Source organism: Piliocolobus tephrosceles, chromosome 7, assembly GCF_002776525.5.
Source record: "Piliocolobus tephrosceles isolate RC106 chromosome 7, ASM277652v3, whole genome shotgun sequence".
NCBI lineage: Eukaryota > Metazoa > Chordata > Mammalia > Primates > Cercopithecidae > Piliocolobus > Piliocolobus tephrosceles.
This window is the reverse complement of record NC_045440.1, coordinates 5,562,079-5,587,707: the sequence shown is the minus strand read 5'-3', so window position 1 is coordinate 5,587,707 and position 25,629 is coordinate 5,562,079. Positions and strand designations below refer to the sequence as shown.

General features: G+C 38.5%; 1 pseudogene; it reads left to right on the top strand.

Moving 5' to 3' along the window:
• The first annotated feature begins 17,669 nt into the window (after nucleotides 1–17,669).
• Nucleotides 17,670–25,191, top strand: LOC111547408 (annotated as a pseudogene).
• The last annotated feature ends 438 nt before the right edge of the window (nucleotides 25,192–25,629 follow it).

Below are 25,629 nucleotides of genomic sequence, written 5' to 3'. Positions count from 1 at the left end.
ATTTCTTTCAATGTTTTTATGCTTATTTAGCAAATAGGTTTGTGTAAAAAACATGTTACTTCTACATCTCTTGGAAAAAGTGTAATCAAATAACTCTGTTGCTAGTTATTATGAAATAGCCAGATAGCAGGAAAAGCATTTATCTCAGTCAGAGCCTGCATACCTAGGATCAACCACGCAAGTCAATACCGAGAATTGAACCAAGGTCAATTGAACAACTGAATCAGGGAAATGACAAGTTGAAACTTGTTGCTTAAGAGAGTATAGTTTTATACTTTCCACTGGTGTCTTGCCTCTTTCTTCACACCTAACATACTTGCAATCTGCAATGGTATTTCTTCGTATTGCCTAATACAAAGGTAGTTGTTAGAGCAGAGAGCTGAGAACAGAAAGCTCAGTTGTCAATTAGTAGCTCTCAGGCTCTCACCTATTGATTTTGTGCATTCGCTTAAACCGTTTTGTGAAGATTCCCATTCCTAGTTTATCACATGGAGAATTCAGTAAATTAATTAACCCAGCTTTCAAAAGCGATAGCAGGAAAATGTGCTCTTGTTACAGGAACATGCCCAGGTGAGCATGCAGAGTGGACCGCTGTAGAGAGACATTCAGAAGTCTTTAGGTGGAGAAATTGGCATTAATTATGGTCTGTGGTTCCTTGGAAATTAATAAACTCCACCGTCATTCGTCTTCATTAAGAATGTCTTAAGAATGTGTTTGATATTCAGATCAGATATCTGCTTGACCCTCATAATCTTTCTAACAACTGTTCCAAGAACTGGGAGGTAAATATTTCTTTTTCAAATCAGTTCTCTATAACAGTCTAGCTTTCACTGGCAGATCATTTAAAAATTTGTTTATTTTTCTAAAACCATTTTAAAACTAAAACAGAGCAACTCCTTCTTAAATAGGAGCTGGGTAACATGAGGCTGAAACCAACTGGGCTGTATTCCCAGACGGTGAAGGCATTCTAAGTCACAGGATGAGACAGGAGGTCAGCCCCAAAACACAGGTCACAAAGACCTTGCTGATAAAACAGGTTGCAGTAAAGGAGCTGGCCAAAACCCACCAAAACCAAAATGGCGACAAGAGTGACCTCTGGTCGTCCGCACTGCTACATTCCCACCAGTGCCTTGACAGTTTGCAAATGGCATGGCAACATCAGGAAGTTATCCTATATGGTCTAAAAAGGGGAGGTATGAATAATCCACCCCTTGTTGAGCATATCATGAAGAAATAACCATGAAAATGGGCAACCAGCAGCCCATGGGGCTGTTCTGTCTAGGGAGTAGCCATTCTTTTATTCCTTTACTTTCTTAATAAACTTGCTTTTACTTTGCCCTGTGAACTTGCCCTAAATTCTTTTTGCATGAGATCCAAGAACCCTCTCTTGGGATCTGGACTGGGAACCCCTGTCCTGTAACAGAAGCATAAAGCTAAAACTACAAGTGAAGTAACTTTGAATGAAGAGGAAAAAGACACTCATTTTAAATGACTGAACCAATAACACTGGCCATTATATAGAATCTGACTATACTTCTATTGTATTTTGAAGACTTATACTTCTTGCAAAGTGAAGAAGAAATTAATTTAGTAGTTGCAATCAAAATAGTTGGTAGAATTCCATTTCTTGCTTGTGTGTGTGTGTGTGTTTGTGGCTGTGTGTGTGTGTGTGTGTGTGTGTGTGTGTGTGTCAGTAGATTTGAGTAAATGTCCACCAAAAGTTACAGCAGTAAGTAAGGCTGCTGAGAAGAGAATAATGGAGCAATGAGACAGGGTCATAGGTGGTGTCCCATCAGGAATAGGAGGTTCCTCTGCTGTAAAGACAAGCTGCTGACAAAGCTACCAGAAGCATGTGACACCCTTGCAACATAATAACAAAAAGCAACTTGGCAACAAATAAGGAATCTCAAATAGGAAGAGGAGCAGACCTTCAACAATAACACAAGATGTGCAGAAATCCAAGACAATGAAGATGGGTTAAAATTAACAAATAGTAGACAAGATATATGTATTTTTTGGTGCATTTCAAAACAGTGTTCTCAGAAGGAATTTGTAGGTTTCAACACAAAGGGAGGATCTGTGGTCTAAAGAACACAAAATAGGCCGAATGTGGTGGCTCACGCCTGTAATCCCAGCACTTTGGGAGGCCAAGGTGGGTGGATCACTAGGTCAGGAGTTCAAGACCAGCCTGGCCAAGATGGTGAAACTCCATTCCTACTAAAAATACAAAAATTAGCCAGGTGTGGTGGCGGGTGCCTGTAATTCCAGCTACTTGGGAGGCTGAGGCAGAGAATTGCTTGAACCTGAGAGGCAGATTCAAGAACACAAAATAATTTTGATAAAGAGATTTACACAAACAGACAACCCAAAAAGTAGACTGTGAATGAAGAGGAAATATCACAGAAATAAAGCTTATTTAATAACTCTAACTTTTAAATGCTACAAATGGGACATTGTAACCATGGCTATAAATGAATTAAATTTGCCTAATAACACATTTACAGTTTGAATTTAAAATCTAGCTGTATACTATTTAGAAATGGCACAACTGTTTATAATGACATAGATTGGAAAGATAATTCAATTCAGGGAAATGCAAATGAAAGCAAATATTAGTATCAACCAAAGGGGAATTTAAAGTGAAAACCATTTATATAGATTAAGAGGAATATTGCTGAGTATTAATAGAAAAATACATCAAGATCATGGCATGATTGGAAACCCTATGCCACACATATTGTAGAGGACAATCTAGCCTGATTTAGTCAAATTAAGTATGTACACATTCTATGACACACCAACTAATCCAAACTCACTCTTGACTGCAGAGCTCAGATCATTTCAAATGGGTTCAAATGTCAAGGTTTAGAAGGATGTTTATCCACATATCATTCATGCTAATGGAGAGTTAATTACTTTGTCTATCAGTGGGTGGCTAGAAATTAAAAATGAGAGATGAAAAGTATGAATATCTAGGCAATAGATACAATAAACGTTTTATGTGTACATAGTGAAATGTAACTAGATGCGAAAACCATGAAGCATCATGGAAGAAAAGGGACTAGCCTGACAGCTATATTATCATGCCATTTACAGAAATTGAAAATGGGTGAACACCACACAATGCCTGTTTTACAAGATCATATGTTTCATTTGCTTCACATACATATGCCACACTTCAGAGTATTGCTTGACAGGACTGAGAAATGGGAGTAGGGAGTGGGCATTAATTAACTCATTCATCTACAGAGAAAGCTTCCACAGCTCCATTATTATAGCATTCAAAATTTTAAAATGCATGATAGGCTCAGCATCCTGCACAAAAACACAAAAAGAAAGTAGAATGAAGGAGTAGCCCGAGTTCCACTTGTGCCATGGAGGAGTAACTTAGAGTAAAACATTTTAAAATCTATAAACAACCACACAACAAACAAAAATTTCTGAAAGGCGCTAGAGAGTCAGTAGGAGCAGGTAAATTTTACTCGGTGATTAAGTTATTAGAAAAGGGTGGACAATAGTACAGACTTGGAGGAACCGACCTACACGAAATGGATTTTCTGTTTTTTCCTCTTTCTTTGAGAGTATCCATAGTGATGACGTGGTCAGGAAACTGCAAATGCCAACTAGAGAAACTGGGAGAAGACCCAGGACAATTTGTGATACAATAAATAGCTCACAAAGGTCACGTAAAAATAATTGTTACATTAAAAATGGTCATTATAATAACTATCGGAATCATGAAAATAATGAAATACAAATGCACATCTAATGGGACAAGTAAAGTGCAAAAGTCTGACTATGTGTTAAAAAAGATGGAATAAAACCATATGTTGCCATAAAAATATGTATACTCCAGTAGTTGTAATGATACGGGAAGAAGGCAGGGAAGTACTGGGTAGAGAAGGGTGAGGTCCATGGCAGGGGTTCCACCCTCAGACCTGTGCCCATCGACCTAAATGAGGATAGCAATTTCTGTTTTCATGCCCAAAATTTGCCGTTTGGCCTGCCACGCTCCCCATCCTGTGCCCATAAAAATCCAAGACCTAGAGGGAACAGACACAAATGGCTGGATATCAAGAGAAGAAGAACACACTGGCAGACACCAGCAGGCCATCGACAGCAGAACGACGCAGATGCCAAGGGGAATTTGGCCAGGGGCGGGCAGAAGAGAGTCCAGCCACTGGATGGCTGACTCCAGGGGAAGTCCACTTCCCGCTCCATCCCCCTTCTGTCTCCCCATCCATCTTGCTAGGAGCCACCTCCACCACACCATAAAACCTTGCACTCAGCTGGGCGCGGTAGGTCACACCTGTTATTCCCGCACTTTGGGAGGCTGAGGCGGGCGGATCATGAGGTCAGGAGATCGCGACCATCCTGGCCAACATGATGAAACCCCATCTCTACTAAAATATAAAAAATTAGCCAGGTGTGGTGGCACATGCCTGTAGTCCCAGCTACTGGGGAGGCTGAGGCAGAAGAATTGCTTGAACCCGGGAGGCAGAGGTTGCAGTAAGCCAAGATCGTGCCACTGCATTCCAGTCTGGAGAAAGAGCAAGATTCTGTCTAAAAAAAAAAAAAAAATTGCGCTCATTTTCAAGCCCACATTTGATCCAATTATGTCTCTGGTACACAAGGGCCAGAACCCAGGATAGAGAAAGCCCTCTGAGCCACCTGCAGATGGTGAAGTTGAAAGAGCACACTGTACCACAGGCCAACTAGGGCTTCAGGAGCTGTAAACACTGAATCCTAGACGCTGCCACTACCTGCCCGTCTGCATGCTCCCCATAGGGGTTTGAGCAGCAGGGCACCGAAGAAGTGAACCACATCCCTATTGCACATCCTGTGAGGGGAATAAGGGAATTTCTCCTGTTTCAGCAATACCTTTATTTACAATAGCCTCAACTTGGTAACTGCCTAAACCTCCAGCAGCAGGTGAATTCATTAGCAAAATAGAGTACCGCCACAAAATACAAAGGAACTATGGATACATGCAAAGACGTGAATGAATGTCAGAATTATTATGAAGAATTGAAGAAGTAAAAAAGAGTACATACTATGTGGTTCCATTAATATGAAACCCTGGAAATCATCTATGGTGACAAGTAAATCATTTGTTGAGGATTCAGAGGATAGGATCAACTTCTACATGGAAGGAACAATCTTTTGGTGATTTAGAAAGGTTCTGATTTGTCATTGTAGTGGTGGTTTCATGGATATCTACATTTGTCAAAATGCATTGCCTTGTGCACTTTAACTAGATTCGGTTTATTGTTCATAAAGATGACTTTAAAAAGTAATCTGAACATATGTAAGACAGACTTGAAAGACATACTAGGTAATAGAGAACTTCATGGTGAAAGAGCTCAGCAAACTTCCTTCAGAAATGAATGATGCATATCAAAAATAAGACGCGTAGAACAGGAGTTATAAATTTAACAAGATATAACCACTTCTGTGTATACTTGTAAATAAAATATACTAGGTCACAAAGCCTCATTAAATTAGAATGAATCGGTGAAACAAAAATGTTTTCTAACACAAAGTCACATAATTAGAAATGATTTAAATAGCACAAATCACATGTCTTGAAACTTAAATGAAGTGACTTCTAATTAAATATTAAAAAATGTTAATGAAAATAGTGTATGTTTTGGAATTGAATGGTAATGAAAGTATAAGTGTCAAACTATGGGATGCAGTTAAAATATGTCCCAGGAAATTAACAGATTAAAAAGCAGGAAAGAAGGAGTGAACATTAATGGCAAAAGTGTTAAGGAATTTAAAAATAACACCTGTTTCAAAACAGATTGAGGGAAAGTAATAATAAGAGAAATTGGTCAGATAGAAAACAAGGAAATAATAGCAAAGACCAGTAATTGCAAAAGTCCCTTAGTTCAAAAACTAAGAAAGTAGATACATACAAATATCTACAAAAACTGAAAAAGGAAAAAGGAGGGGAAAAAAAATAAAAGAGGACATAAATTCAAAGAAAGTGGAGATGTAACATTTTTATTTCAAAAAATTTTGTATAATTTTTAAAAATGGAGAATTTTGTATAAAATTACCATAATTGATTGAAATGGAATTGGGTTATATTAACATATATAAGTTTTGAAATGGTAATTACATTAAACTTCTTTATTCCTCCAATCTCAACTATAAAAAATATCAGGTACAGAGGGTTTTATATAAACATTTCATTAAAACTTCAATGAAAACCCAACCTTTATTATTTATAAATTGTTAATGAATACCAAAATAATATACTTTAATATAACAGGTATATATAAAATGCATTATGAAAAGTAAAATTTCCTCTAATTTAACACAGATGTAATTCAAAAGATTACATTTTCAAGGTGAAAATTGTATTTTTCCACATAGGGTAAATTCCTTGGTAACATTAATCAGGAATTTAGGCGTATATGTACATATATATCTCCATATATATGTCTCCATATACATAATATATATATGTACATATATTTATGTAGTTGCTTTTCTAATTTGCGTACTAAAAACCACAGGGAGCATTATATTTAATAGTGAATTTTTTGAGGTATTTTTATTAAAGACAAAAATAATGCAGGGCACATGATGTCACTATCCCTCGTCAACACTGTGTGAGAGAACCAAGCCAAAAGAATAATATGTACGCACACACACGCACACTCACACACACCTACACCTGTATAATGTTTGTAATGACAGATTTGAAAACCTATTCTCAGTTTGATTCTCTACATATTAAATTGAAAATCTTTAAAATATAACTTATAAAAGCATTTGGTATGATGTTTACATAAAATTCAAGATTACGAAATTTGGTAACATTTTTATATATCATATATGACTATATAAGTAAAATAGATGGAACTAAACACTTTCATTTATAGTTGCCGGGTCCATGCCACAGACCCTGGCCAAGTGACGGATGAAAGGAGTACTCAGACACAGGTATGCAGTGTTAGAGCAGCTAGGGGACTGCCCGGCACTAGAGGCCAAAGAGTGAGCAGTCTCAAACACGTGGAGCTGCTTGCTTTCATTCAGTACAGACACAATGCCAAAAGCCTGGAGCAAACAAAATCTGTGAGTAATTAACATTATTGTCCCCCCTTTCAGGGAGCAGTCTCATGCATGGATGATCAAAGGTTGGTTTTTGGACAATATAAGTAAACAATCCTATTTAAGATAAATTCCCCTATACTTCCTTGTACCTAGCCCTTGCCCTTTGCCTCAGGGTCAGAGAACAGCTGCCTTCAGCTTATTCTGTCCCGAAACTATGCACAGCCTTCCAACCTTTCAGAAGGCCTGCTCCTTTCCTTATATCTTCTCCCACCACTCTGACTGATCTCCTACATCTACCCCCCTTTTTTTTTTTTTTTCCATCAGGTTTTGTTGATTTAAGAGTACAGATGTGTTCAGCAACAGGTTTGACAGGTGCAGCAGTTAAAGCTCATGTTCTGGCTTTGCATCCTAGAATTAGTAACTAACAGACAAACATGAGTATGATCAGTATTATTCTTTTCCAATCAAGGAGTGATATGTAATGTTCCTTGGCACCTCTGTCCAATGTGTGTCATTACTGAGGGGCCCTACCAGGGGTATGTCAATCCCTCCCAGCCAAGCAGTCACATTGTTACAAGCTGGGAAGTGGGTATCTGCCCAAGTAATAAGGCAGAAGTAATGTAGATCTGGAAGATGGGCTCTGTAGCAGGTACAGGTAGCAGGAAAAGTAACAGAATAAAAAAGGTTAATACTCTATGAGAGTCGCAATGTACAACAGAAAGCATAGCAAGGAACAAATTATCTGGCATGAATGGTGTCTGTGTCTGGAGTAGGATTTGCTCAGCCTCCTGAGTGGTCTTCTTCAGCATCTCCCAAGTAATGTCTGGAGCCTGTGTCATCTGAGGAAGCCACGTCATCCAGGGTTGCAGGTCCTACAGGGTCATTTTCTTCATTTCTGGTACCAAGTTGGGTCCTAGCCACAGCATGATAAGGTTTGATGCCTCGTGCTGGAATCCAAAGAGGACCTGAGGGGACGTGAAAACAAGCATATCCTCTTCCCCATGTTAGCAAATCACTTGGACTATACAGTACATTACTGTTTACATCTTCCCATAAAACTGAAGGTGTCATATCTTGAGTGATTTTTGCAAAGTGGTTTTCTATAGCTGATTGAAATTTACCATCTAAATTTTTAAAATTAAGGGTAAATAAGGCTTGTGCCAGTAGTGTTGCAGGGTCCTTATACATATTCCCTGGTTCTTTTTTGTTTTCTGAGCATATTTTTAAGGGTAGAGTGTGCATGTTCTATGGCCTGTCCCTGGGGTTTGTACAGGATACTCTTGGAATGTTGGACATTCCATGTGTGACAAAAATGTTGAAACTGTGAGCTGGCATAAGCCAGACCATTATCACTTTTAATTTTTGTGGGCCACCCCATAAATGCAAAAGATGTTTAATGACATATCAAGCAAACTCTCCAGGAAAATCATGAGCACTAATTAAGTAGGAATTGGTATGAATGGATACATGTACATATCTTAGTTTTCAAACTCAGGGGCATGTGTAACATCTGTTTACCATAACTGATTAGGTTCTAGTCCTCTAGGGCTAACACCTGTTGAAGAAGGAGATGTGCCTGTGAGCTGGCAATCTGGGCATTGCAGGATAATTTGTTTAGCCTTTGGGTTAACTGAAATTGTTTAGATAAGTTTCTCCAATTTTGGTGGAAAAATTGATGTGATTGGGTGGCTTGGTCAAACAGTGATGTCATAACCTACAGGTTTGCTTGACCATTGCCATAGGCTAATGGGCCAGGCAGCGAGTTGTGGGCCCGAATTTTTGTGACTAGAAACAGGATATGTTCATAGATCCAGCAACTGCTGAAGTCAAAGAAGAAGTGCACACAGAGTGGGCTCAAGAATGGTCTTAATGAGGGCTGTCTCAAGGTTCTGCAATAAATAAACAGCATAAGTAGAGTCACTAACAATATTGATGGGCTGAGCGGAAAAGGTTTCCAGGACCAATATTGGGGCTCCAACCTCAGTTCTCTGAGTGCTAGTGAATCCAGATGGAGTGAGGGAGTTATGCGGTTCCCACCAGCTAGCTGCTTTTGCATTTTTACAGAGCCATCAGTGAAAAGCGTTAAAGCATTAAGTATGGGGGAGTGAACTACCTTTGTAGGCATAACTACAGGAGTAAGAGATAAGAACTGAAATAGTTTGTAATCGCGAAGGGCATGTTCTATATGGCCTGCATAATCAGAGAGGGCTATCTGAAGTTCCAGGGATAGGGGCAATCTGCTTCGAATTGCTTTTTACTCAAGGGTATTCTTACGACATCAGGGTATTAACCTAGCAACTGATTGCCTTGTCTGCGGCCTGTATAGATAACTTTACTAACTAGCTGGACATAGGGAGATAGTGTTTTAATCCTGATATGTGAGTAAACCCATTTTAGAAAGTGCAGCCCTGGGGCCATCTGTCCTATTAATCCTGTTAGGTAATGTTTAGTAGGAAATACAAATAACTGGACTGAGATATCATGGGTCTATGTAATCTAGTTGCCTCTGAGAAATAGCTTGCTCTATTTCTTCAATTTCACTTTTGTCAGTGGGGGTTAAATACCTGGGGGAGTCCAGGGCTGCACTGCCCTTTAGAATAGAAAACAGGTTGTGTAATTTATCAGTAGTTATGCCCAAGGTGTGGTGAAGCCAGTTAAAATCAACCAGTAATTTTTGATAATAATTTAAGGTGTGAAAGTTGTCAGTGTTTAACCTTTTGAGGTCTTACTAATTGGAAAATTAGTATGTATCCAAGATATTTCCAAGGAGAGGACATCTGTACTCTTTCAGGTGCTATGATTAAACCTCTTAACTATGTATTCCTTTTGACAGAGGCATATAAAATCAAAAGTATCAGCTCCATTGGGGGGACAAGTAAGATGTCATCCATATAATGGATCATCTTTTAATTAGGAAATTCTTTTCTATTGGTGATCAAAGCTTGATTTACATGATACTGACACATGGTAGGACTGTTCAGCATTCCTTGAGGAAGTACCTTCCAATGAAGTTGGCAAGCTGGCCTTTCATTATTAATAGCTGCTATTGTAAATGCAAATTTTTCTCTGTCCTGTTTCGCAAGGGGAATAGTACAAAAGCAATCTTTTAAGTCAATAATGACTATTGGCCAATCTCAAGGAATTGCCGCAGGGGAAGGGAGTCCCTGTTGAAGGGACCCCATAGGTTGCAAATTAGCATTGATAGCATGTAAGCCATGCAAAAGTCTCCATTATCAGACTTTCTGGGAATTATGAAAATGGGAAAATTCTAAGGGCTGTTTGATGGTTCTATATGGCCAGATTTTAATAGTTCCTCAACTAATTCATGGGCTCGTTGTAATTTGTCTCCCTCTATATGCCACTGTTCTACCCAAATTGGATCTTGAGAGAGCCATATCAGGGGTAGGGGAGGAATCACAACAGTGGTCATTATTAGGAAGGGGTCTGGAGGTTGACCCCCCATTGGGCTAATAGGTCCCATCTGCAAAGATTAACAGGGATGGGCATGATTAGAGATTGTATATTAACATAGGGACCCCTCCCCTGGAGCATTGCAGCCATTGTGTTTTGCCCAGCCAATTGATTCTGGTTGGCCTATTGTTCACACAATTCATCAAATTCTGCCCTCCAGAGAAGGTTTTGACTGACCTCTAAAGTTGTTTCAGCTAATACTGACCAGTCCCACAGGGTCATATGGAAGTTGTCTGCTATGGCCTCAATTAAATGCTTTCATAAATGGGCTAGTGGCTCCGTTTTCTCTAATGCTCTTTCTTATTTCTCTGTAAGTGTTGAAAGTAATGTGTTCATGTACCTGATTGCCTTGTTGATCTTACATTGCAGGGCAGGCCAAGAGCTCCTCTTCTAATGCTGCTTGCGTATGACAGGGTCCTATAACTATAGTGTATCCCGTGTCTTTTTTCCAATTTATTGGGGTAAGGGACTCAGAAAAAACCTCCATCTCCTCATTGGTATCTTTACTTGGTAATGGTGGGGCTGAGGGAGGAGGAGGAGGTGATGGTAAGGTAGGTGATGGTTCTTCCTCCTCTCCTTTTCTAGGCTCTTCTGTGTAGAGTGGGGCCAAAGCAACCCTAACTAAGGCCCACAACATTAAAGATGTTGCTGGGACACATTGCCCTTGTGCATGATGTAGTTTGAGATTTCTCCCCACTTGTTCTCAGAGCTCTAGGTCTGGTGTGCCTTCTTCTGGGAACCATGGGTTACGAAAAACAACAGTTTGCATTAGGTCCCTTAATTGGGCCTCAAAACCGAGGTGCCACTATCTTTAAGCAACAGTTTTAGTACTTTTATATACTGTTGCTGTTGAGCTGATAACTGTTTTCCCATGATGAAACTCTAGCTTGAAAATTCCCTTGAACTTGGAAATCCTGAGCAGGCACAATTACTTACTGTGCAGTCACTTCACCTTCGTTTTCAAGTGTTCCATCACAATCTGTTGTGGCATTCCTTACATGGAGCACCAGCTGCCAGGTCCGTCCCCCAGACCCTGGCCAAGCAATGGATGAAAGGAGTACTCAGACACAGGTATGCAGTGTAAGGGCAGCTAGGGGACTGCCTGGCAGTAGTGGCCAAAGAGTGAGCAGTCTCAAACACCTGGAGCTGCTTGCTTTCATTCAGTACAGACATAATGCCAAAAGCTTGCAGCAGACACAATCTGCGGGTAATTAACATCATTCCCTCTTTCAGGGAGTAGTGCATGTGGATGATAAAAGGTCAGTTTTTGGACAACATAAGTAAACAAGCCTATTTAAGATAAATTCCCCTATACTTTCTTGTACCTAGTCCTTGCCCTCTGCCTCAGGGTCAGAGAACAGCTGCCTTTAGCTTATTCTCCCCTGAAGCTATGCAGAGCCTTCTGACCTTTCAGAAGGCCTGTTCCTCTCCCTATAGTTTCTCCCACCACTCTGACTGATCTCCTGCAACAGTATTGGTCAAAATAGGGTAACATTCATGGTACTTATTCTAAGACAATTATATTAGTCTTTATGAATAAAAATGATAGAAGATTATAAAGAGAATAATCTAATACTTGCATGATACACCAAAGACTTTACCATAAAGAAAGTTATCCCCAAAATAATCTTTAACTTCAATACAGTTCCAAGAGAAATTATGACAATAATTTTTTTAGAATTTGAAAAAACTCATTTCAAAATTTATAGAAAACAGTAACGGCCAACAAACAAAAGTCAAAGATAAAGTAGTCAGGAGGGGAATTTACCTAAAACATCTACTGAAATTAAACAGTGTGCAACAATGAGTTGAATAATTCAATGAAGGATATATGTAAATCCAGAATATATAGAGATTCTTTTTTACAATGTGAATATGAACAAGGATGTGTAGAAACAGGAATCCACATATAAAGCTGATAGGTTAAAACACTCCAAAAAAGATATGGAAATACCTATTTTAAAAAGGTGTTTCTATTTTGTGACGTTAAAATGCTTCATAATATATCCACATGTGGATAGAAATCATGTATAAGGATCTAATTTTAGCTTTGTAAGGAAATTGTTGATATAATCTAAAACTCCATCAAGGAAATAAATATACAAATTAAGAAATAGTCTCATGGCAAAATATTATACAACAGGTAAAATCAGTACTGTCTACCTGCATCAATATGGATAGATATCTAAATATAAAATTATGTCTAAAACGATATAATGTAAAGGCTCTTGCATAATTATACATTTATGAAATACATGTATTTTATATAATGCTACTTTATATAATTTAATAAACATATACAAAAACTATATAACATATAACCACAACAATATTAAAAAAAGAAAACATTATCAAATACATGATAATAAATGATAATGAAAGATAATATGATCAAAAGGATTAGCAAAATATTCTGTTGTATTGTTATTATTAAATGTGTTCCAAATAATAAATATAATACTGAAATGTATTACCTTCTTAATACTGCCACCCTCTCTTTTAAATGATTTACATGTATCATTTTACTTAATTTTCCAAATTGCCACATGTGTATTACTATCCTTATGACCATTTTACAAATGAAAAAACCCAATGAGTAGAGTTAAATAAGGTTGCCCAAAATCATACAACAGGAAAGTAAAATATGAATCAAAACACTCTGGTTCCACAGATCATGTTCTAAATTGTACATAAATCTGAAAATTATAAAAAGTATTTGAATTGAAACACTAACAAAAATGCTACAAAGAGAAACTTATGAATTTAAGCTCAACAGTATTTATCAGGCTTTACATCACTTTTTAAGTACTTTAGGAAAATAAAAAGGAAAATTAAAAATTAATGATTTCTAGCTTCAACTTGAAATTATAGAGAGGAAAGTCATTTTTGTGATTATAACAAGAAAAATCTAGACAATCACAAATTAATGTATTGTCCTGAACCCATCAATGAATCTAGGTCACATGGCAAATCATTAATTCAAAACCTGGAGAGAGACAGGCACCCACTGGGATAAACAGGGCTTCAGCAGGTACTTACTTGGACGGACCCTGCTGCATGCCATAAAACCCAGTAGGAAGGTCAGTAATTCAGTCTTTCAACAACTTTAACAAATGGCTAAAGGCTGAATATGGGTTAGGAGAATGTGAACCCCTGGGGACCACAGAGCTAGGGGTTTCTGAACTTGCTGCCGGCTTTCCTCTTTGGACCTCACCAGGCTCTCACAGGGAAGACTAGAGCAAACACAGAGAAAGCCGACCCAGAGAAAGCCGACCCAAAGTATTGATAGGTGGAGGAGAGGCTCCTCCCATCTGGAGGTCTGGAGGAGAAATGGGAGCAGATGTGAAGTCCCCACCCTCAACAACTTGGTTCATAGTGCCCGGCTAAGATAAGGCTCAATCATGGTTGCAAGTGTAATGATTTTCAGGCAAAGAGGATGAACTCTAGTGAGTTCATCCAGAGCCCGGGGTAGGTTCACATCCCGGCCACTGGGCATATGTCACAGGACACTCTTCTAAGCATCGTACATGTTTTAATTCACTAAATTTCTAACACAATGTCAAATAGAATCACTCGCATTTTCAGAGGATCACACTGAATTTCAGAAACAGTAAGTTTCTTGCCCAAAATTATATTACCAATAAGTGGAAGAACTGTACATCAAACATACAGAGCATAACTTAAGACCTGAGATATTGGTGTCTTTACTACCCAGATGCTGCAGCCCACAAAACCCTGGAAGCTGGGGATAAATTGGCCGTGGGGATAGTCAGATGACAAAGCCCAGATTCTCTGGGATGATTTGCATTGGCCGACTCTTCTCAAATGCCCTCCTGGTAGACCAGGTGTGCCAGCATAAATTCAGCTTAAATAGTCACCTGTTGCCTTAACTCTCATCTTAGAAACCATGTATGTTATCAGGAAGAGAAACTAAGACTGGTAATGAATAATCCACATGCCTGCTTCTTCTTCATATACCTCCAGGGATGCACAGGGCTCATTCTGGATAGCTCCCTTCTAGGGGGAGGTGTTGTGGCTTCTAAAAAACTGACAGATGTCACAGATGCTGAAGACCAAAACAGAGCTACCACAATGGGCAGGCCCTCCATATTCAGAATCTCAGGTCATCTCAGACAGGCAGGATGTGGTATCTCAATCAAAAATCTGAATCTTCATGCTGGTAAATTGTTTGTTTTCTGAGTCATTTGTGTCTCAAATGTTTTTGATTTAGTTTTTGAGATGTTTGTTCTGAATATATTTACATGAAGATGCTTAGAAAGCTATACAGAATAAGTTTCCCTATGAAAAATTATTTGTACTTCAGACAAAAATAATTTCCGATAACGAAATTCAAAATAGTGGCTGCATCTGTGGGATATTGACTAGGGATAGGCACAAAGGAGCCTGTTGAGCTGTAGGAAATAATGCACATCTTGCTGTCAGTGGTGTGAAAATCTCCTGAACTGCAGGTGCATTTAGGAGTTTTGCACATTATAACTTTTCTATATGTATGCTATAATTTGATGAAGTAAAAACAAATTTTGGATAAAATTACTGTGATTTGTTTTATTTTTCTTAAGGTTATAGAAAAGGATCTTATTACAAGGATAATATCCTTATTAAAGGATCTTATTACAAGGATCTATTTCTTTCAGTTATAGAAAAGGATCTTATTACAAGCAATAATCTGATTCTGCTTCATGTCTGCTAAATATCCATTTATGTATTAAAAAGAACAATAAAACTCAATTTCTAATATTTAGTGAAAAGGAATTTTTATTTCCCCTTAAATACATTGTTTAGAGCAACACTAACTGCCAGCCTTTCGTTCGGAAATGCATTTTCCTTCTCTACTTAGATGTGCCAATATCATAAATTATCATTAACTAGTGAGTTCATCCAGAGCCTGGGCAGGTTCACATCCCTGACACTGGCATTGCTTGAAATCCAGCTCTTAGCAATTGACTATTGAATCTTAGAAAGGAGTACAGAGAGGTAAAGAAGAGGAAAAGTGAAATGTGTTTAAGGTGTGGGAAGGAGCGGGGTCAAAGAAGAGAATGAAGTGCAGGGATTGAGCTCAAATTTGGGTGGAGAGAGAGAGGAAAGGGGAATTACTGAATCTCTATTTTTTATAATGATAAATATTTCTCATTAATGTAATATTCTATAATTATTGATGAGAAAATATTACGTTCTCTTCAGAACCTTTCACTTACTGTTTATTTGCATCATATATGTATCAAGGTAAATAACTAACACAATCCGGAAAAAATGCATTTGGGTCAAACCATATCAACTTGCTGTCATTCAACCTACTTTGTCCTACAAAAATGTCAATTTAATATGACTCAGCCAAATACAAAACCCTTCTTTTTTTGTCTTCTTTTGTTGTTGTTACTTACAAATACTTCCAAGCATTTCAAAGCCACCTTCCCCTTCGTATGATGAATACCTCCGCTACCCTGGTCTATTCGGTATCCTGAGCCTTTACTCATATCGTTACTGTTAGCAAATTCAAACTGACTACTTTGACCCTGACTCCAACTCTACATTCCTCAAATTTCCCATTTGCTTTTATTCTACCATTTGTTTTTCTGCTTACCAGCCATAAACTGCAAAGGAGGCCTATTCCCCTTACCTCACATCTTAACTATAGTGAATATACATCCAATCTCTGGAAGGGAAACTTAATACCAGCAAATATTTTTGTCTGTTTTTCCTTCAGTTTTCTTTGGAATTCTGTGATACTCGAGCAATATGCTTCTCTTTGCCATATTGCAACTTCACTCGACTTTCCTGCCTGAAGTCCTTGTCTGCTAATGGTACTTCAGCTTTTCAGAATTAATAAATACCATATCACTTGCTCTCTTTTACAGTTTGGGAGCCACTTCTTGATAATATTTCTGCTAGAATAAAACTTTTCTAAACCACAGACAAAAGAGCGAATCGCTACCATGGTCTGTCCCTGTCTTCTAATTGTTGCTTCTCTCTTATGCATCCGCATAACTTTTTATTAAATGTGGAGTCATTTAATTAATAGGGACCGTTCAATAATTTTTCTACATAGATGATCATCTTGCTGGATTGAATAAGCTTCTGTTAATTCCAACTATGAAATCCTATGAGCTGGGCCCAGTGGGTCACGCCTGTAATCCCAGCACTTTGGGAAACTGAGGTGGGCAGATCACTTGAGGCCAGGAGTTTGAGAACAGCCTGGTCAACATGGCAAAACCCCGTTTCTACTAAAAATGCAAAAATTAGCTGGGCATGGTGGTGCATATCTGTAATCCCAACTACTTGGGAGGCTGAGGCAGGAGAATTGCTTAAGCCCAGAAGGCGGAGGTTGCAGTGAGCTGAGATCACGCCACTGCACTCCAGACTGGGCGACAGAGTGAGACTTCGTCTCAGAAAAAATAAATAAAAAGTAAAAAAAAAGAAATCCTATGGATTTAATTGGTGAAATTTATTTCATTCATGAGCAACTCTAAAAATCTCAAGAAAAGTTTATAAAAATTCTGCTCAAATCTGTATCCTATCTGAGCCTCAGTCTCCTCATCTGTTGTATGACAGTACAAATATTTTTATTCCTGCCTGAACCTCAAGGTGATTGTGAAGGTCAAATTAAATAATGCAGGTAACAGTACTTTGAAAACCATGAGTTATATACAACTGTAATGTATTATTACAGTCCAATGGTGGCTTTTGTGTTCAAAATATATAATTTATTTATAAGCTATAATCTTATGTCCAGTTCTTCTACTTAGCTTAAAAACTAGCAGATCAGACCTTACCAAAGTTACAGTAATTACATTCACAAGTGAAAGGACTTTTCCCTGATATTCAATTTCTCCTACTGGGCCCATTTACCCATCACTCATGCTTAACCTCTTCTGGATTTTAGAATCATTTTTAAAAGCCATAAAAAGCTCCCGTACAAATCATGTAAAACAGTTGTTCTGACAACATAAATGTCCCATGCATCAAAAACCACATTAAAATTATCCAAGTGGCTATGAAAATGCATCCAACAGAGGAAGTTTCATTTGTTTGATAAGGACCCCTACAGAAGGCAAAAGTATGGTGTCAACCCACCCTCCCAGAGGTGAGCACCTCCCCGCACACCAACGCTAATGAGGCTGGAAACTTTTCATAACGACAAGAAGCAAGAAGCCAAGGTCCAGCCTACAACTAGGGCACTGCAGAGAGGGGGAGAGCAGAGGTAATGTTTGTAAACTCATCAACTTGCATCTATGCCACTGCATGTAGATTTTAATTTTAAGAAAACAGTCACCTTTTGGGCTATACTTTTATTATTTCATGACAGTTTTGTGTATTCTTGATTTCAAAATAAAAGCGCTTCAATTTTGGCCTAGTCTAATGTTTTACAGGTTTTTTCCCCCACCTGAAGCCATCATGACAAAATGGTCATTATACAAACCTCTTAATTTGTTACGCATATCTCATCCTACCCACAATAGGGTTTTTCACATATATGCTTGATACCTTTCCATATGTAAGTCTACTCATATAGCTAAATGAGAAAGTATTTAATTTCACCACAAAATCCAGATCAAGAAAAATGTGGCTTCAACATCACTCTGCTTTTCCTACTTTTAGGGCTTGTTCTTGCAAAAACTTGTCTCAATTGAAAATTAGAAAATAACTTTTTAAAAAATAAGTAGCATAATTTATTAAATAATTTGAAGAACTTTAAACACTTTATATTGTATTTGCATTAATAAGCAATGTGTACAAACATATCAGCAATAGAAAATATTGGAAACATTTCTATACATAGTATCAATTTGGTGATTAAAACTGTATTTGGTCTTATTGAGCCCGGTACCTCCCCTAGCATAACTTTTGCTCTACTCTAATCAAATTGTCCAAGCATAGTAATCCCTATAGCACCTAATACAAAGTATAAGAGAAAATCACAAACATATGAAGACCCTGGAGTGTTAGATATGTATTAAATATTTAATAATTTATTAAACATATGAAGAAGTCACACCCAATATGAGTCTCTTCTGTCAGTTTCCTAAGTCTCTTTTCTCTTGATGGTTACTAGAAAGATTTTGCTAGCCTGTTTTCAAAATTCTTTCTCATAACCTGGTGTAGCTGACATGGTCGTTGGAATGTTATAACTGAAACTTGTACAAAATGTTTCAGGAAAATCATGACTGCAACTGTTCTGTTGCTATTTCCTTTCCTCCAGTGTAACTGAAGTGCCTGGCATACCTCATAGGAAACATCGATTCTAATACACTGGCATTTTACCTTGGGAAAGCCCTTGAGTGTATGGGTTCAAGAAAGTGAGAAGGTGGGGAGAAAGAAGAATGTTTCAAAAGCCTCAAGAGCTTCCACTGTCATATACATGACTTTGAGATGATGGTGTACATATGAGGGACTTTTGAAAAAGTCCTACAATGATGGTTTGGAGACCCACCTCCACCATCATCTGCGCTGTATCAGAATTTTATCCCAGCCCATGACCACTCCAAGAATACACAAGTGATTTCTTATCCTTCCAGTGGAAAGGAAGAAGAGTATCTTCTGATTTGACCATGTTACAAGGAAAGAAACACATCACACACACCCTGGCATGAAGGACGCAGCTACTCAGAAGAGCCAAGGGCCCTGTATCGGAACTCATGGGTCAGTCACTGCCGATTGAAACAGAGCACAGCCTCTGTTCAGGCAGCAGCCACCTCCTGGCTTGCAACTGCACATCCCATAAATGACAAAGGTGACACCAATTTGCCTTTATCGAGGAAGAACAAAAGAAAGGAGGGCATGTTCAAGATACTTGTACGATTTAAGGAACATTTTTTTGGAGGTATTTCTTGCAAGACACTATAAGCTATTGCCAAAAACACACCCATATTCCTTTTTTCTTGGATATTGGCTCTGGGCCCCACATTATAGGAAATATATTGAAAGCGTGCTCTATACTTTTGACTAGTATTTTACCCTGAATGTAGGGTGACTGCCATACCTGCTTTTTCCAGTACAGTCCTGGTTTTAGCACAAAAAAAAAAGAAAGAAAAATGTTCTGGGAAACCATTCCCTGGGATAAAGATAAATGTTACACATTCTCATTTTATATGTGGGAACTAAAGAAAAATGAGGTACTGAGGTCATAGGAGTAGACAATGGAGCTATGGTCTTTAGAAGTTGAGAAGGGTAGGGGGCCGGGGAGAAAAGGGAGATGTAGGTGAACAGATACAAAGTGACAGCTAGATAGGATAAATAAGCTCCAGTCTTCTGTAGCACTGTATGATAAATATGGTTAATCATAAAGATGTATTTTCAAAAAGAAAAACAGATTTTGAATGTTTACAACACAAATGATAAGTATTCAGTGTGAAGGATATGCCAATTACCCTTATTTGATCATTCTACATTGTATACATGAATCAAAATATCACTCTGTATCCCAGAAACTTGTACACTTACCATGTATCAACTCAAAAGGAAAAAATTACATAGTTTCAAATGATCTTCTTGGTATCCATGAAGACGGTGAACCTGTAGATAGTTGGTATCTTGTTCACCTAGATAAACTTCACTTATCTATGTGCATCTTCAGCAGACAATGCAAGGGTAAAATTTGGCCAATTCCATTTAGTCTATAAACTTCTTACCCATAAAAATAAAACAGTGCTACCTGCTCCATAGCCTGCATGCATCTGTGGTGGTGGTTTATAAGGAAAAATTCTGGTCACATTTCAGTTTGCCCAAAATACGTAGTAGGGCTTAACATTTTTTTAGCTTAAAGAAATGAAAGAAGATAACTCCTATACATGTGCCTAGAAGCTTGTTATCAATGTTGCTGGCCATAGAGAAGATGTTAAAGATACCTGCCATAAAATCATATATTCAAAATGCAGGGAAAAAAAAATAGTTTTCTCTAATTTAATAATACATTGAAGATGATGATGGAAAAAGAAAGAAAACCAGAAAAGTATATGCTGTTTTTCCAAAACTGTTTAATGATCTTGGAAAATACCATAAGTTGTCTAGGAAAGGATGAACTCATTCCCCCGGGTTGTTCAATGCCATCTGTAGGTTGCAACAAAAACTCATCCAATGAAAAAGTGATTTATTTTTGGCAGAAATGACACTGCGTCAGAACTCAAAAATACACGTAAAGGGCAGCCAAATTAAACAGGAAATTCTAGTTTTTTAAACAAAATATTTGGAAACCAACTTCAATTTCATTAATACAGATTAAATCTGTGCTTTAAAACCATTTTCCCAGAGAAAGAGGGGTTTTATTTTGACGACATCCAATATGTTTTGAAGTGTTTACAAACAATGGATCTTTTAAATTTGGATAGTCTTTATGATGGATTTATAGATGCAGATTCTGAATGACAAACAGCTGTTCCACCAAAACAAGCCTGTAGATACAAAGTGAATGAACATTTTTGTAGAGCTGGAAAATAATTCCTCCAAGTCAAAAATCTGCTGTTCCTACAAATAAATTCCTACATGTTCCAGAAGTTAAAATGGTTTTGCTGGGAAGATATTTAGCTTGATTTTTCTGTATTAGACCAACACCAAGAATCAGTATAATGTGAATTTGGTAAGAGAAAAGCTGCACGTCAAGCTTTCATTTAGCTTTGTCTGTGTTTAATTTGACTTGTACATAAAGGAAAAGGAGGATACCCTAAGTTATGGCAAAAGGAAAACAAAACAGTAAACTTTCTACCACATTATGGAACAGAAGTCAATGTCATTGTTACTTTGTTATTAATTGTATAAATATTTATTCAATTCTATTTATACTCTCCACTTAAAAATACATACATTTATGATGTGATTCATCACATAAACAGAACTAAAAACAAACACATAATTTTCTCAATAGACGCAGAAAAGGCTTTCAATAAAATTCAAAATCGCTTCATGTTAAAAACCTTCAATAAACTAGTCATTGAAGGAACATACTTCAGAATAATAAAAGCCATCTATGACAAACCCACAGCCAACATCATACTGAATGGGCAAAAGCTGGAACATTTCCCCTTGAAAACTGGCACAAAACAAAGATGCCCTCTCTTACCATTCTTATTCAACACAGTATCGGAAGTCCTGGCCAATGCAATTAGACAGGATAAATAACAAGCGTCCAAACAGGAAGAGAGAAAATCAAACTAGCCCTTTTTGCAGACAACATAGTTCTATATCTAGAAAACCTCATAGTCTTGGCCCAAAAACTCCTTCAGCTGATAAACAACTTCAGGAAAGTTTCCGAATGAAAAATCAATGTATAAAAAATCAGTAGCATTCCTATAAACCAACAACATCCAAGACAAGAGCCAAATAAGGGTCACAATCTCATTCAAACTGGCACAAAAAGAATCAAATACCAGGAATACAGCTAACCAGGGAGGTGAAAGATCTCCACAATGAGAAATAGAAAACACAGCTCAAGGAAATCAGAGATGACACAAACAAAAGGAAAAGCATTCGATGCTCATGGATAGGAAGAGTCAATATTGTTAAAAAGACCATACTGCCCAAAGCAATTTACAGATTCAATGTTATTCCTATAAACTGCCAATGGCATTTTTCACAGAAATAGAAAAAAACTATTTAAAATTCACCTTGAACCAAAAATGAGCCCAGAGTCAAAGCAATCCTAAGCAAAAAGAACAAAGCTGGAGGCATCACACGACCGGATTCCAAACTACACTACAGGGCTTCTAGTACAAAAACAAACACACAGATCAATGGAATAGAATGGAGAGCTCATAAATAAGGCCAAACACCTACAACTATCTGATCTTTGACAAAGTTGACAAAAACATTAATGAGGAAAGAACCCTCTATTCAATAAATGGTGCTGGGATAAATGCGCTAGCCATATGCAGAAGACTGAAACTGGACCCCTTCCTTTCACCACATAGAAAAATCAATGCAAGATGGATTTAAAGACTTAAATGTAAAACCCCAAACTACACAAACTCTGGGAGACAATTCAGGTAAAATATTCTGGACATAGAAATATTTCAGGATGAAGATGCTAAAAGCAATTGCAGCAAAAGCAGAAATTGACAACTGTTATCTAATTGAACTAAAGAGTTTCTGCACAGCAAAAGAAACTCTCAATAGAGTAAACAGACAGTCTACAGAATGGGAGAATATTTTGGCAAACTATACATCTAACAAAAGTCTAATATCTAGAGTATATAAGGAACTTAAATTTACAAACACAAAACAACCCCATTAAAAACTGAGTAAAGAACATGACCAGATACGTTCTGGGTTTTTTTTGTTTTGTTTTGTTTTTTGTTTTTTTTTTTTTTTTCTCCCCTGAGATGGAGTCTTGCTCTTGTCACCCAGGCTGAAGTTCAATAACACAATCTTGGCTCACTGCAACCTCTGTCTCCTGGGTCCAAGCAATTCTCCTGCCTCAGGCTCCCGAGTAGCTGGGATTACAGGTGCCCATCACCATGCCCAGCTAATTTTTGTACGTTTAGTAAAGACAGGGTTTTGCCAGGTTGGCCAGGCTGGTCTCGAACCCTTGACATCAGGTGATCTCCCCACCTCGGCCTCTCAAAGTGCTGAGATTACAGGCATGAGCCACTGTGGAACAGAAACTTTTGAAAAGAAGACATACATGCAGCCAAAAACCATATGAAAAAAAAGTCAGCACCACTAATTATCACTAAGGTGATTTCTAATGCAAATTAAAACCACTGGAAGATACCATATTACACCAGTCAGAAGGACCATTAAAAAGTCAAAAATAACAGATACTGGTAAGGATGCATAAAAAAGGGAATCCTTAAACACAACTGGTGGGAGTGTAAATTAGTTCAACCACTGTGGAGGGCAGTGTGGCAATTCCTCAAAGAAATTAAAGCAGAACTACCATTTGACCCAATAATCTCATTACTGGGTATATACCGAAGGCAACAGAAATCATACCACCATAGAGACACATGCATACATATGTTCACTGCAGCACTGTTCACAATAGCAGAAATACGGAATCAACCTAAATGCCCATCAATGGTAGACCGGATAAAGAAAATGTGATTCATATATACCATGGAATACTACATGAGACAGGGTAAAAGTAAACTCATGGGCATTCCCCAGGTGGGTAAGTGGTGGTTTCTGAAGTGGGGGCATCCTGAAACAATTTATCTGTACCGTCTTGAGTCACACTTACGGTACCTGCAGTTTCTCTTGGTGTCTTCAGGCTCCCTCCCCTCTGCTCCTCTCCTTGCCAGGGCCAGAAGGGCGTCCACGCTCCATCTTTGTTCAGGGACCCATCGCTTCCCTTTATCGTTTCTGGGGTATTCTTTGAAAACTACTCTTCAATCTTTGATATTTTGACATGATATGTAAAGAAAACCATTTAGGATCCAGAAAATCATTTGAGGTCAACCAACTTGGGCTTTAGATTTCTCCTTAGAGAGCCAGGCAGCTGAGTTTAGAAATTTTTATTTTTTTTAATTTTTTGGTAGTGTACATGTCTGAGTCAAAGCACACCATGGATCCTTTGGTGGGAACCCATGTTGGCTTCTGATTTAACATGGAAATTGTAAAGATTTAGTTGTAAAACCTTTAAAATATCATAGCATTCTACTTTTTCAAAAGATCATTAACTAGCAAATGGCAAAAACCTTAAATATCTCTACCCTGCATCTAAAACTTCTGACATTTTCCCTCATATCACACATTTTGTTTCCTTTTATATATTACATCAGTGTATGAAAAGCATCACAGATCATCACAAATCATTTATTTCTAAACCACGTACACACACAAATGGAAAAGGGGTGTTGAAAGCATACCACTCAGAAGGATAAGAAATTTCCCTTTATGGCCGGAGCCAAGTCCAGCCGAGCGCCCTCCGCTGCCCGTGTGCCTCTGCGCCTCCGCGCCTGGCCGGCCTCAGCTCCCTGGAGGCGGTGAAACGCAAGATCCAGGCCCTGCAGCAGCCGGCGGACGAGGTGGGAGACCGCGCGGGGCCTGCAGCGGGAGCTGGACGGCGAGCGCGAGCGGCGCGAGAAAGCTGAAGGCGATGTGGCCGCCCGCAACCGACGCATCCAGCTCCTTGAGAAGGAGTTGGCCGGGGCTCAGGAACGACTGGCCACGGCCCTGCAGAAGCTGGAGGAGGCGGAAAAGGCCGTATATGAGAGTGAGAGAGGAATGAAGGTGATAGAAAACCGGGCCATGAAGGATGAGGAGAAGGTGGAAATTCAGGAGATGCAGCTCAAACAGGCCAAGCACACTGCGGATGAGGCTGACCGCAAACACCAGGAGGTAGCTGGTAAGCTGGTCATCCTGCAGGGTGAGCTGGAGAGGGCAGAGGAGCGTGCGGAGGGGTCTGAACTAAAATGTGGCCAACTGGAAGAAGCACTCAAGAATGTTACTAACAACCTGAAATCTCTGGAGGCTGCGTCTGAAGAGTATTCTGAAAAGGAGGACAAATGTGAAGAAGAAATTAAACTTCTGTCTGACAGACTGAAAGAGGCTGAGACCCGTGCTGAATTTGCAGAGAGAACGGTTGCAAAACTGGAAAAGACAGTTGAAGACCTGGAAGAGAAACTTGCCCAGGCCAAAGAAGAGAACGTGGGCTTACATCAGACACTGGGTCAGACACTAAAAGAACTTAACTGTATATAAGCAAAACAGAAGAGTCTTGTTCCAACAGAAACTCCTTAGCTCCGTGGGTCTTTTCTCTTGTATGAAGTTCCTTTTGTTATTGCCATCTTCGCTTTGCTGGAAATGTCAAGCAAATTATGAATACATGACCAAATATTTTGTATCGGAGAAGCTTTGAGCACCAGTTAAATCTCATTCCTTCCTTTTTTTTTTTTCCAAATGGCACCAGCTTTTTCAGCTCTCTTATTTCTTCCTTGAGTTGCATTTATTCCTAAGGTAGGCAGGGTATTTCCTAGTAAGCGTACTTTCTTAAGGCAGAGGCCATTTGGTTCCTGGGAGAATAGGCAGCCCCACACTTTGAAGAACACAGACCCCATTATCTAGTCGTGGATATAATTAAAATGCTTCAGACCATAACCTTTTGGGTCTACTGTTGGTCAAATTATAGGGACCATCACA